Source organism: Argopecten irradians, chromosome 2 (assembly GCF_041381155.1).
Source record: "Argopecten irradians isolate NY chromosome 2, Ai_NY, whole genome shotgun sequence".
In the NCBI taxonomy this organism is placed as follows: Eukaryota; Metazoa; Mollusca; class Bivalvia; order Pectinida; family Pectinidae; genus Argopecten; species Argopecten irradians.
In genome coordinates, this window is record NC_091135.1 from 8,508,378 (window position 1) to 8,521,090 (window position 12,713).

General features: G+C 35.3%; 1 long non-coding RNA gene and 1 pseudogene across 1 annotated transcript; one reads left to right on the forward strand and one right to left on the reverse strand.

Moving 5' to 3' along the window:
- The first annotated feature begins 1,247 nt into the window (after positions 1-1,247).
- LOC138314351 (uncharacterized) lies at positions 1,248-2,232 on the forward strand (annotated as a pseudogene).
- Positions 2,233-6,835: 4,603 nt separating this feature from the next.
- On the reverse strand, positions 6,836-10,943 carry LOC138314352 (uncharacterized). Its single transcript, XR_011207361.1, has 4 exons — positions 10,460-10,943; positions 10,120-10,246; positions 8,198-8,729; positions 6,836-7,203 (listed from the first exon to the last, which is right to left on the reverse strand). It is a non-coding gene; the product is annotated as an uncharacterized lncRNA (long non-coding RNA).
- Between the last annotated feature and the right edge of the window lie 1,770 nt (positions 10,944-12,713).

Consider the following 12,713-nt stretch of genomic DNA (forward strand, 5'->3'; position numbering starts at 1 on the left):
ACTCAGAATACACATACTTAACATTTCGTTTGAATTTCATTAACTATTCTATATGTAAAGCATCCATTTTTTTCTTTCATGTTATCCAACTATCTTGTTATCCAACATAGTTGATTAATATATATATATATATATCACATACAGCTTTTAAAACAAATATACGTTATTGGAATAAGTCCAGGTTTCTACCCTAGCCAACGTGAAACAATTGTTGTTAAAAATACAGCCAATTTATCGCACCTCGGACAGAAGTGTCACCAAATAATTGGCGGAGAGCCGTCCCGTGGTGATCCCCTAACACTTTGTATGGGGCCAGTAAATTTTGTTATGGTGCAATATGGCGGCTGTCGCCCTCGCTTCAAAATTTAAACACCTTCTCTTCAACAAAATATACCATTTCATTACCGTAAAATCTATATTACTTGTTTTTTTGTGTGTAAATTTAACTTAAATCCTTTTGATACTTCAAATTAAATGAAATGCATTTTTAATACGAGTTGCTTCCTCTATGCCAGTTTGAAAGTTGATGACGCGGTAAAAGTCAAACGTAACAATTCAAGCGTTTTTCTCGACTGTGATTATAAACGAATTGAGGTGTTCGTACCTAAAGATTTATCCTCACTTTACTATCAATTTATCGGCAAAACTTATAAAAGATTATTTCAGCGAGAATGCAGAGATGATCAAGGAAATTGTGCTTTTAAATGTTGGATTGATGTTTGTGTCATTTTTGTTTGTGATACTTTCAATACAGTATACAGCCAGCCTGGTGTCGTACTGTGGTAGGCCTACTAGTTCTAACCTTGAATAGGGATGTCGAAACTATTTTTGATTTATGAATTATTCATTAAGACTCTACAGGTCCCTTATACAGTATACATTGCAGATTCCGGAAAGAAATACATATATAAATTTGTAGGCCTATATGTTTGTATCCTTCGCCAGCATGCTTCAAGGTTGATTTCAGATTTGTGATCAAACAAATAGGAAACAAATACCTAATGAAACAAATCAATGGTCTTTGATGCGATAAATTCGTTATATAGTCAGTAATAGTAACATTGACACAAAAAATTAAGAATAGAAATATTATATAACAAAAAACTTTAAATTCGGGAAAATAAAGCTATATGAATTATTGACAAGTGTTTTCTTATGCTACGCACATATAACATAATCCCAAATGCGAATATTCATTTTATTGAAATTTAATTACAGTATGTTTCTTTATTTGTTCTACAGCTCAATAACCTGTTCACTCTACACGTCATCATGAAGTTTGCACTCTTCCTCGTTATTGCATTGCCTTTGGTAATGGCAGCACCCCATAAGAAGGCTTTAGATCTCAGCTCGAACCCGTTCGTGAACAGTCTATGTGAGTCCAAAAACATCATTATCTACAATGTGTGTTTCTATATATTATTGTTTATTTTTGTAAATCAGGGCCGCGGTGGCCGAGTGGTTAAGATGTCCCGACATATTACCACAAGCCCTCCATCTCTGGGATGCGGGTTCGAATCCCAAAGTTGCCAGGTAATGAACGCTGACCGGTGTTTTTTCTCCGGGTACTCCGGCTTTCCTCCACCAACAAACCTGGCACGTCCTTACATGACCCTGGCTGTTAATAGGACGTAAAACTAAACAAACCACAAAAGTATATAGATCTTGCCATATTCCTTTTCCTTTTTAGTGAACGTTTTCCATGTTGACGAGCTCAAACAGCTGGTTACAGACTTGGTTGACGATCTTGGATCTGATGCTAGGTTGAACGAATGTAGTTTAGAGTGTAACCATTTGGTAGATACACAGTTTTCTGCTGACACTGTCCCACACCGCTTGTCCTCTGGCTTGCCATTCGTAAGTATCCATCTAGAAAATTAAATAATGATATAGCCTTGCTTTCTCACACATCTTTTATATGTACATATGTGCAATTAATTGAACAAAAAAAGTTTTATGACAAGTTTTGTTTGTTTGTTGATAAGCCATTAGTCTAATTTCCCTGGAACAAAAGAAAAATGTCATATTCCCAGTGTATTTAAATCACACAGAAATAGATAACAAGAATGAAGACTTTTATCAAGAATGATAGTTTTATATTCATTTATTTCTTTCTCTGAATGGTTTATTCGTATATTTGTAGGCTGCAGGAGTTGGCGCACTTTTTCCATGTCCAAACTACAACTGCCGCACCAGCAGTGTAAATGGACTCGATGGTATTTGTGTAGAGAAAATAATGATCGGAATAAAATAAAATAGCGAGATCAAATAGCATTATTATTGTTTCTTTACGATGAGTCCCTCATGAACATTTCTTGTTTGCCCACTTTCACTGTCGACGGATACAATACCCTTTTTTATTTTATTTGCTCTCTCATTTTTTTTTTAAATTTCTTCCATAAGTTGACATATGTCATATCAAATTTACAAATGTGACCATTTACAATGTCTTTTTCAATATCTTATTAATTTACATAAATAATAATAATAATAATAATAAAAATACTGTTAGAGGTATCTTCATAATTCCAACTGTTCCGAAATCAGAATGATTTTTTTAGTGTAAAATTAATGTATTTTATTTTTCTTACTTTTTGAGAAAAATAACTTTTTATGTCCCTGTTCCCCCGATGCAAATATTCACTTGGAAGGTCTTTATCACTACGGTGTTGATTCCTGTTGAAAACAAGCGTTCTGACGCTCTTCGAATTTGCGAATTAAAACTCAATAAAAGTAGCGGAACAATATCAATCAAAAAGATATTTTCAGCACTAATATCGAGATTAATCAGGCATAGAACTCGATACCAGGTAATAAGAATTACCTGTAAGAGTTGTGATAGGAAAATATTGCGATATGAGTAAATAAATGTTCAATTTCTTTGTTTTGATTACCATTTCTAAATTTGATAATTTGATCCCGAACATTCCTATGACGTCACGTTTTAGTGATTCGACATTTCAAGCTGGCGTTTTGAAGGAATAAGCATTCATTTGTGGTATTATGGTGGCAATTTACACTCATATACGGCATAACATACTTTAAAATAATAGTGTAAGTTTATCTTGAAACATTTTAATATTTTTAAAAACGTCTGACAAAAAGAAACAGTAGGCTTCGTTTTACTTTAGTGGATGAAATTCATGATTTATTTCACAAAAACATCATTAACATGTTTCTGAAACATAAAATTAATGATTCAATACTTCAGACACGTAGAAAATATCGTACAAGTCCGACGTGCTCCTTGTTCATTTTAAAGTTGTGTGAAATATTGGTTGACATAGGTCATTGTTATCTACTTAGAGCAGACGGAATGTTTACTAAGGAGTAAAATGACGACACAGACGGGGCCCAAAGTTGGTTAACCCCAAAGATGTAATTAAGCTGAATCAGCACAATATCTACAATCGTACAGTTATGTATATCGAAGAGATTTCATAATTTTTAGTTATATTTTTTATGAAATTAAGAAAGCCTGCCATTTATGATGCATTTAACATAAATTATATATGAAAAAAAATACTGAATGGTCCTATATCGTTTTTGTGTCGCCTGAAACTATGTCTTCGTCGGCGGCGTCCGGGAAAAGATTTCCGCGCAATAACTTTAGTACTTAATATTGTCAGATTTCAATCAAATGTTATATTGCGTTATATCAGTGAGATCCCGGATGGGTTTCATACTGGTCAAAATCCGTCAATATTTGCAAAATTTTCAGGACTTTAAAATCGTCAAAACAGATAAATCCATTGTGTCCACTAGATAACTGTAGTATTACTTGTCCGATTTCAACCAAATGTGATATATTGCTAAACACTAATCAGATCTCGAACGAATTTGATACTGGTCAAAATCTGTCAATATTTCCAAGAGTTTAAAAATCGTCAAAACTGATAAATCCATGGTTTCCGCTCGATAACTTCAGTATTTATTGTCCTTGTCCGATTTTAACCGAATTTGGTGTATTGCTTTACATGAGAGAGATCTCGGATTAGTTGATACTGGTTAAAATCCGTTAATATTTGCAAGAGTTGCGGGACTTTACAATCATCAAAACAGAGTTTCCGTGTGATAACAATAATATTCATTATTCGATTATAACTAAATTTTGTATATTGCTTTATAACAATGAGATCTAGGATGGGTTTGATATTGGTCAAATCCGTCAATATTTGCAAGAGATAATTTCTTGGTTTCCGCTCAATATCTTTTGTATTTTTTTAGTATCCGATATCAACCAAATTATGCATATTATATGCAAATGATGTGCTTATAACAAAGATATATCTGATGGGTTTGATACTGGTCCAAAAGCCGTCAAGATGTACAAGAGTTACGGGACCTGAATACTTAACCTAATTATTAACAATATTTTATATTGTAAATAACTATTTTTGTGATGTTTTAAACTGCTGGACAGGCGACACATCCACTTCCGTGGAGTTCTTGCTTAAAAAGTCACGTAATGATCATGAGAAACAAAAAATATCTTTTGATAACATAAATCTGGGACAGCTTTATATATTAAAGCTAACAAGCGGTCTCGACATAGGTTATCAACATATCGCATTGGCTCAAATGTATTGATCCAAGAGCTGCATAACTTGTGCGTCTCTATGCATGATATAAATAATATCCAGAGTCATAAGTGAATGACGTCAGTCATGACGCATCAAAACAGCATAGCGCATGACCGGAAATTCACGAACATCAAGCCCTCCCGAGGCCTCCACAGCAATTGGCGGAATATAATGAAATGAAATTGCATCATTATTGTTATTTCTTTACCACATCTATCTTATAAACGATCTTGGTTTCCTATACTTTTACTGTCAACAAATAATATTATTACTATTTTCTCATTTTTTTAATTTTCTGCAAAACTTCACATATAATTTAAATTTACACATGTGACAATTTGCAATGTATTAAAGTCATTATTTTTTTAAAATAAGAAATATTTTTATTACTAATATCCACTATAAACATTATACAATCTTAGATCAGCGTAACGGATTCTCACAAAAATTTGTGAACATGATTATTTCATAACCCGATGAAATTAATAAAAAAAGTAACATCAATAATTTTCAATTAATTTTTTCAATTAATTTTCCAGACTAAGTGATAAACTATTATACATTTACACGTACAATTTCATTGATTTTCCCAGGATAATGTTTCCAATTCAATATGCAACGCAACGTTTATATTGTGAGGTCACGATAACGTCGAAAATTCGTGCCATTCTCGAGTTTTTCCATACACGGTGGGGAATCACGTGGTCTGTAGTTGGTGTGTTACACGAATCAAAATGGCGGCCGCCAGCATTTTTGCCAGAAAAGGAGGTAAGTCACTGAAAATACCCTTTGTATCGGCATTTAATAGTGACGAGCATATGCTATACATAATTCTAGACAAACCGATACCTTAGTTGTGTTGCAACGCTCTGTACTTTTCTGTAACATTCTGACCAAAGTTTTGAATAGGAGCGATTTTGCTCGTAGTAGAATTGGTAGTATACACGAACATACATGCTTTTCGTACGTTTTCTGTGTTGAGACAAGGTCATTCGCTGTAAATGTGATATTATCTAAATGTTAAAGTCTACATTCAATTGCATATCAAACCTTTTTGACAGAAAGCATCATGTTCATTGTTAATTCTTTGGTTTTGTAAAAGGATGAGTAAACACGTACCGTTTTGGACTGATGAGTTGACACGAGCTGCTACATATTTCCGTCAGTTTGACTAATCTGACAAACATTGATAGTGTGTGTTCAAGTATGTAAGATGAACCTATACCAGTTAAAAGTAAGAATAGTATACTTATTTAATTGATTAAACTTTAACACACAAAATTAGAAGGTGAAAGGATATAGCCGTTTGAAGTCCCGGAAGTGGACGTCGTTTGCAGCTTCAGTCAAAATGGCAAATATGTACGTTGCCTTATTTTACTATAATTCAATTTTGCTTGTTACAAGCATTTTCATTGGCTTAAAAATTTACTTTATCAGCCCATAAAGGAAAAAATGGCGTCGCCGTTTATGACGTTGCTTCTGATTGGCTGAGATGACGGCGTAATGATTTCATAGACAAAAGAGTCCCAAAATGAATTTTAAGTATTGAAGAGATTATCTTTATTAAATTGAATTATAAGGATTAATTTGAATAGATTTTTTATGTTATGAAGATATAACACAAAAATCTGAGTGTACTCTCATCATAAACCGCTTCGCGGTTTATTTAGAGTACACTCAGATTTTTGTGTTATATCTCCATAACATAAAAAATATATTCAAATTCATCCTTAAACAAACATGCCATACAAAACAACAGGAATCTGTAAAATATGCCGTACAGTCATTATTGGCTTACATCAAGTTGATCTTCAGTAACTGCAGTCCAAGGGTATTTAAGCACTGTCGTTGGTAAATATATTGATGAATTACTTTTACTTTTTAGAGTGTTGAATATAACAAATTTGTGATTAATTTGTCAATTGTCTTTGAAATACAAGGGATCCCTGGTGTTATTCCACATACATGTATATGTATTTGACTATATAACTCCGGAATTTTTAGTGAAAGATTTTTAAGTCTTATTTCTGAAGGAAACAGTCATGACATTGGGTCTTTCCATAATTCACAATCTTTATTCCTTTAGTCAAAATGACGAGACTAGTTCCCTTTTTATAACCGTAATTCTAATATATATGTTCCAAATAAAGACGTTCCCTACAAGTTTCGCGAATTTGAAAGACACTGTGTGGTGTAGCCCATATTCCCTTTTAAAAGCCATTTTACAAAATTTGTATATTATCTGGCCTTTTAATACAGCATATCAACATATAACGATATGATACAAAGAATCACTACGGAACCGACTCTAATTAATGGTTGGAAGATCTTATGATTGACAACTAGTATAATTTACGTATATTGTACTTGATTATTTATACATTTGTATATTTAATGTTAACACTGCTGTTTTGAAAATACTCAATAAATACACATTGAAGCATGGGTTTTGTTCATTGGTTATATTTATACTCTTCTGTACAGTCCTATTTTAATCCGGTAGCATTCTTGATTCATTGCAAGGAGACTTAACCCATCTTACACACAGGAATCTTTTTGTATGGCGACACTTTAACCGTTCCTTCTTTCCGTCGTTCTGACAGGCGTTTTCTTCCGGTCTCTGAAAAATACCAAATGTGTGTTATTGATGTTGTACAAATTACTTGTTTGTGGTTTATAATCTTGTTTGTGATTTTCCCTTTGGATGAATAAAGTTATGGTTGGTATTATGTCAGCCTATATTGGTTACGAGAAATCATCAATGTCTTTCTTTGACTAAGTTGTAGATTCATTCTATAACATATTCATCTATAAAACTGATTAACAAACAAATCTCAACATTACCAATACTTAAAAACATTAAACGTGTATGTTAGATACCGTATATATATATATATATATTGATCTTCTAGAAATGGACGGACACAGACACAAAGTGTTATGACCTTCCCCAATCATCCCGTTTGTTTCCTTAACCAGATGATATGCAGTCATGGCTTTGATGCAGTAGGTTGTGAATGTCCTGGTTATTAAAACAGTTGTCATAGATATTGAACGATATTCTATTGAACGATAGCTTGTTTAACATATTCCGTTAAATTTTAACCGCCTACATACTACATCATGCGGTTGATTCTAACTGGTATGAGTTAATCATGTAAATATACTTGAACATAATTATTACAATATCATTGTTTGTCAGCTTAGACTAGTTAAAGTAACGGACATATGTAACAGTTCGTGTCAACTCATCAATCCAAAACGGTACGTGTTTACTCATCCTTTCGTAAAACCAAAGAATTAACAATGAACATGATGTTTTCTGCCATAAAGGTTAGATGTGCAATTGAATGTAGACTTTAACATTTAGACAATATCACATTTACAGCGAAGGGCCCTGTCTCAACACAGAAAACGTACGAAAAGTGTATGTTCGTGTATACTACCAATTCTACTACGATCAAAATCGCTCCGATTCAAAACTTTGGTCAGAATGTTACAGAAAAGTACAGAGTGTTGCAACACAACTAAGGTATGGGTTTGTCTAGAATTATGTATAGCATATGCTCGTCACTATAAAATGCCGATACAAAAAGGTATTTTCAGTGACTTACTTCCTTTTCTGGCAAAACTGCTGGCGGCCGCCATTTTGATTCGAGTAACACACCAACTACAGACCACGTGATTCCCCACCGTGCCATAGCTGTATGAAAATAAGTCGTCCAATTAGAATGCCCGATTTAGCATGAAAACAAAGAAAAATTATTATGTTATAAACGATTTTGCAACTTAAGTCATGACTTATTAGGAACGCACTCAGCTAGCCATGACTATTATTTAGTTATCAACTGTTTTGACTTACAACGTGTTATTTGATTAAAACCCAGCTAGTAAAGTTACCTTTGTTGTATAGAACCATTGTATTAGATAATGAACACCAAGGAGTCTATTATGTAACTCGCTGTCTATTATTATAGAGTCACTGTCCATTATTCCCCAAAATAATGGACAGTCTATTTTGAACAAAGGAAAAATACGCTGCTATAATGAAAACAAAAAAAGTTTTTTGGACCAACCAAAATTTTACATCTATGTTCACTGCTCCATCGAAATTATTGCTTCCCTTCCTTCCAAGCTGTTACTGTTCTAAAAATTAAAACAAAAACATAATTAGAGTCTTGCACTATCATTTGTAACACATTTTTAAAACTTGTAATTGACGAAGAATAGGAATTCTAGATTCTTGACGGTGTTTGGATAATATGCAGTCTTTTAGCTCAGATATTTCACATCCCTTATAACATAATCTGATGATTATGGTTAAACATAATAAAATATAAAACTCTTTCATATGTTTGGGATATTCTACCCAAGGGTTACTAAATGTTGTAAAACCCGAGGCTTGCCCAGGGTTTTGCAACATTTTTGTGATCCCGAGGGTAGGATATCCCTATCCATCATATCCACTTTTTCTTTCATACCTCGACGTTTTATTGCAATTTTACAACTATAATATCCCGCCATTTTAAAATAAATTCGAAGAAATTAGCGACTGGAAGTCAATTTTCCATTCATGAAAAAATACGTGATATTTTCAACACAAATTCCGTTGTTTACATCTTTTATAGTAAAACAAGTCATATTTGCAAAAAAAAAAAAAAAGTTAAAATTTTGGCGAGGAAAAAGAGATTTTGTTGACGCCGTGACGTCACGAGGCTTTATTGCATGGGTAGTCATGCAATACAGCCTCAGGCGACATGAGTTTATTGCCCTAGACCAGCCAGTATTATACCCGTAGGTATGAATGAATGGTCAATAGAGCGAAACCTGTCTAATCTGACACATGGTTTCCCTACATCCTATTTGTAACTGTGAGTTGATCTCACGTGGTGTCTGCAGGTAGGGCGTTAGAATTGTACCTGCTGCCCCTATTGCATAATCGTAAAAGGCGACTAAATTTAGGATCTTATCTTTTCTATTCTTCCTAACTGACTTTATCCTTCCTAATGCCTCCCTTGGCACCGCCTCACTTTTGGCTTTGAGTTGAGCGTTCGCCCCTGTGAGGAAGGCTCTGGGTTCTGTCCCCTGGCCGAGACACACCAAAGTCTGTAAAAGTGGTAGTTTCTGCTCCTGCTTAGCGCTCAGCATACAGGGAGTGGGACGACTGGTTGGCCCGTTGTCAGTATAATGTGACCGGGTGGGGTGTGTTGCTTGGTGTCTTCGGCGGCATGCTTCAGTGATATAGCACTATAAAAAGGGCAACAGTTCCACTATACAAGAAGACACAACATGAATATACCGCAGTCTCCCAAAACACGCACCTCGCACAACATACACGCATCATACGCATACATGGGAGGCCGTCCTTACATGACCATAGCTGTTAATAGGACGTTAATTAATCAAACAAACAAACGAACAAAAAAGTAAGCTTGGACAAGGATGGACAGGGCTATACTTGATCGCGTCACTGATGTTACATATCGAGTAAAGAAACAAGTCGATCAATATCCATGTGGACCACCTCAAACCATACCAGGGTTGCAATTCACCAGATACTGGACTTCCCGTTTCTTCTCGGTCTTCTACTCCACTTCCTGTCTCACCTCGACAATCTTCCCTTCCTGTTATAACGCCTTCTTCAGCTCAATCTCCTGTAAAAACTAGAACAGGAAGAATATCTTTGACTTGAAAGATTATTCTTGTTATGACAAGAGGGGAACGATAAAACTATGTCAAGTCTATGCCAAAATAGGAAAACGTTAACCTTGTATATATGTACAGAGATAATCTTTTTAATTTGGCAACATCTCTTTACTTGGGTAATAGAGATCTCTGACCTGGTTTATTTGACTTCCCCAGAATTATGGACGTACTTTGGTGTGTGGGTGGGCACAGAAGAGGCCATATCACTGGACAGTGATGTCAACATGAAGTGGGAGGAGGGAATGTCGTGTCCGGTTGTAAGCTGTAGGGGACCTCTGTATACTCGCTATGCGGCCCTCCAGGCCATTGGTGGAAGGTGCACCATCCCACATTTCGGAAGCACCTGTGCTTTACAACGGGATGTACAGCTTCGTTTGTACAAATTGCGAAGCTAAGGCAGTACCTCTTCAGAGTGCATGGAACATCGGACAGCGGTGAGGATCTTGCAAGGAGGACTGGAAAGGATTTTTTGTTTGTTTGTTTGATTAATTAACGTCCTATTAACAGCTATGGTCATGTAAGGACGGCCTCCCATGTATGCGGTGTGTTGCGTGTATGTTGTGCGAGGTGCGTGTTTCGGGAGACTGCGGTATATTCATGTTGTGTCTTCTTGTATAGTGGAACTTTTGCCCTTTTTATAGTGCTATATCACTGAAGCATGCCGCCGAAAACACCAAGCAACACACCCCACCCGGTCACATTATACTGACAACGGACGAACCAGTCGTCCCACTCCCTTTTTGCTGAGCGCTAAGCAGGAGCAGAAACTACCACTTTTACAGACTTTGGTGTGTCTCGACCAGGGGACAAAATCCAGATCCTTCCTCACAGGGGCGAACGCTCAACTCAAGGCCAAAAGTGAGGCGGTGCCAAGGGAGGCATTAGGAAGGATAAAGTCAGTTAGGAAGAATAGAAAAAATAAGATCCTAAATTTAGTCGCCTTTTACGATCATGGGGCAGCAGGTACAATTCTAGGTGACCGCCTTATATCCCTACGGCCCAATAGTCCGAAGGCCCATTAGTCCTAAGGCCCGTTAGTCCGAAGGCCCAATAGTCCGAAGGCCCGATAGTCCGAAAACAGATAATACAATTGGGATTTATATGCGAATAGTACTTGAAATGAAACAAACGTTTATTACAGTTTTCGATGCAAAAGATTTGTTGTAAACTTGCTGAGGTATACTTACATGTATGTGACTATAGAATTGATACGGAAAATGATATGAAACAACGAAATGTAGCGTATTTTCAAAAGAGCATAATCTTGAAATACATAAACGTATCTGATATTAAAGAGTATTGTTTTGTATATGTACAATGTGATCCTGTTTAATATTTCCCCGAAAAAAATATCATTATGTGGACCATTTCCATCATTATGGGTAGAATAAACAATTCAAAGAATGGGGAAGCAAAAATAAGTCCTTAAATACATGTATATATTGTACAAAATAACGACGTTTACAGGTATAATAAAAGTCATTTTTCGATAAGATTTGATTATATACATCATTTATTCATGAAACAATGTTAATCCTAATGCAATACAGTGTACAAAAGGCTAACAATAGGACATTTTAAAGCTTGCATGTTTGGAAGATAATCCATAGAATGTATGCTTGTGAAATATCCTATAAAATGTAAGATGTTATTTTATTATTTTTTTTTATCTATTTTTTTTTTATTTTGATGTAATTTTGACCTGGCATTGCTCATGAAGAAATGACAACTTGCTGTCCATAGAAATTGTCAGATCATCAGTGCCGAAAAATGTTTTCGTCAAAATACGTTAATTATAACAACTCTCTAACTTGCAATATTTACTAATTTTCGGACTAACGGGCCTTCGGACTATTGGGCCGTAGGGATATAAGGGTGTCACCCAATTCTAACGCCCTACCTGCAGGGCCAGACTGGAAAGGAGGAAGGAGGTGCAAAACACCAACTTTGTAAACCCCATTTGGGCAAGGATGCTACCTGCTCCTGGCTTCATGGATGTTGACAGGAGGAAGAAGATTAGTGAAGTGGGGAGAGGAAGAGAGGCCCAGGAACGTCAACGGAGAACCAGTATTCTAGTCAAGGACGTAATTCAGTAATTGAGTGCCATTCAATCGTACTGGAGGAGCATACATTCGAAGGTTTCGATTAGGGAGTGTATCGATTCACTATATTCAGGATGTTGTACATAATTCTCTTTATTTCAAATATACGCTGGGCGTGAGTATTAACAATGACAGTTGTAATAGAACTTATTGGTGCTTTCCACGAATTATTGTCATTTAGTTGTTATTAATTATCGTTATTGATTCAACACTGTTTGGTTGTTAAGCTTGATAAAAGTAAAAGTTTATGATATTTAGTCCGTTTTAGGAACTATTTAAAAAATGTTGTCTGTTATAACTTTTTTATACAATGTTTTACAAT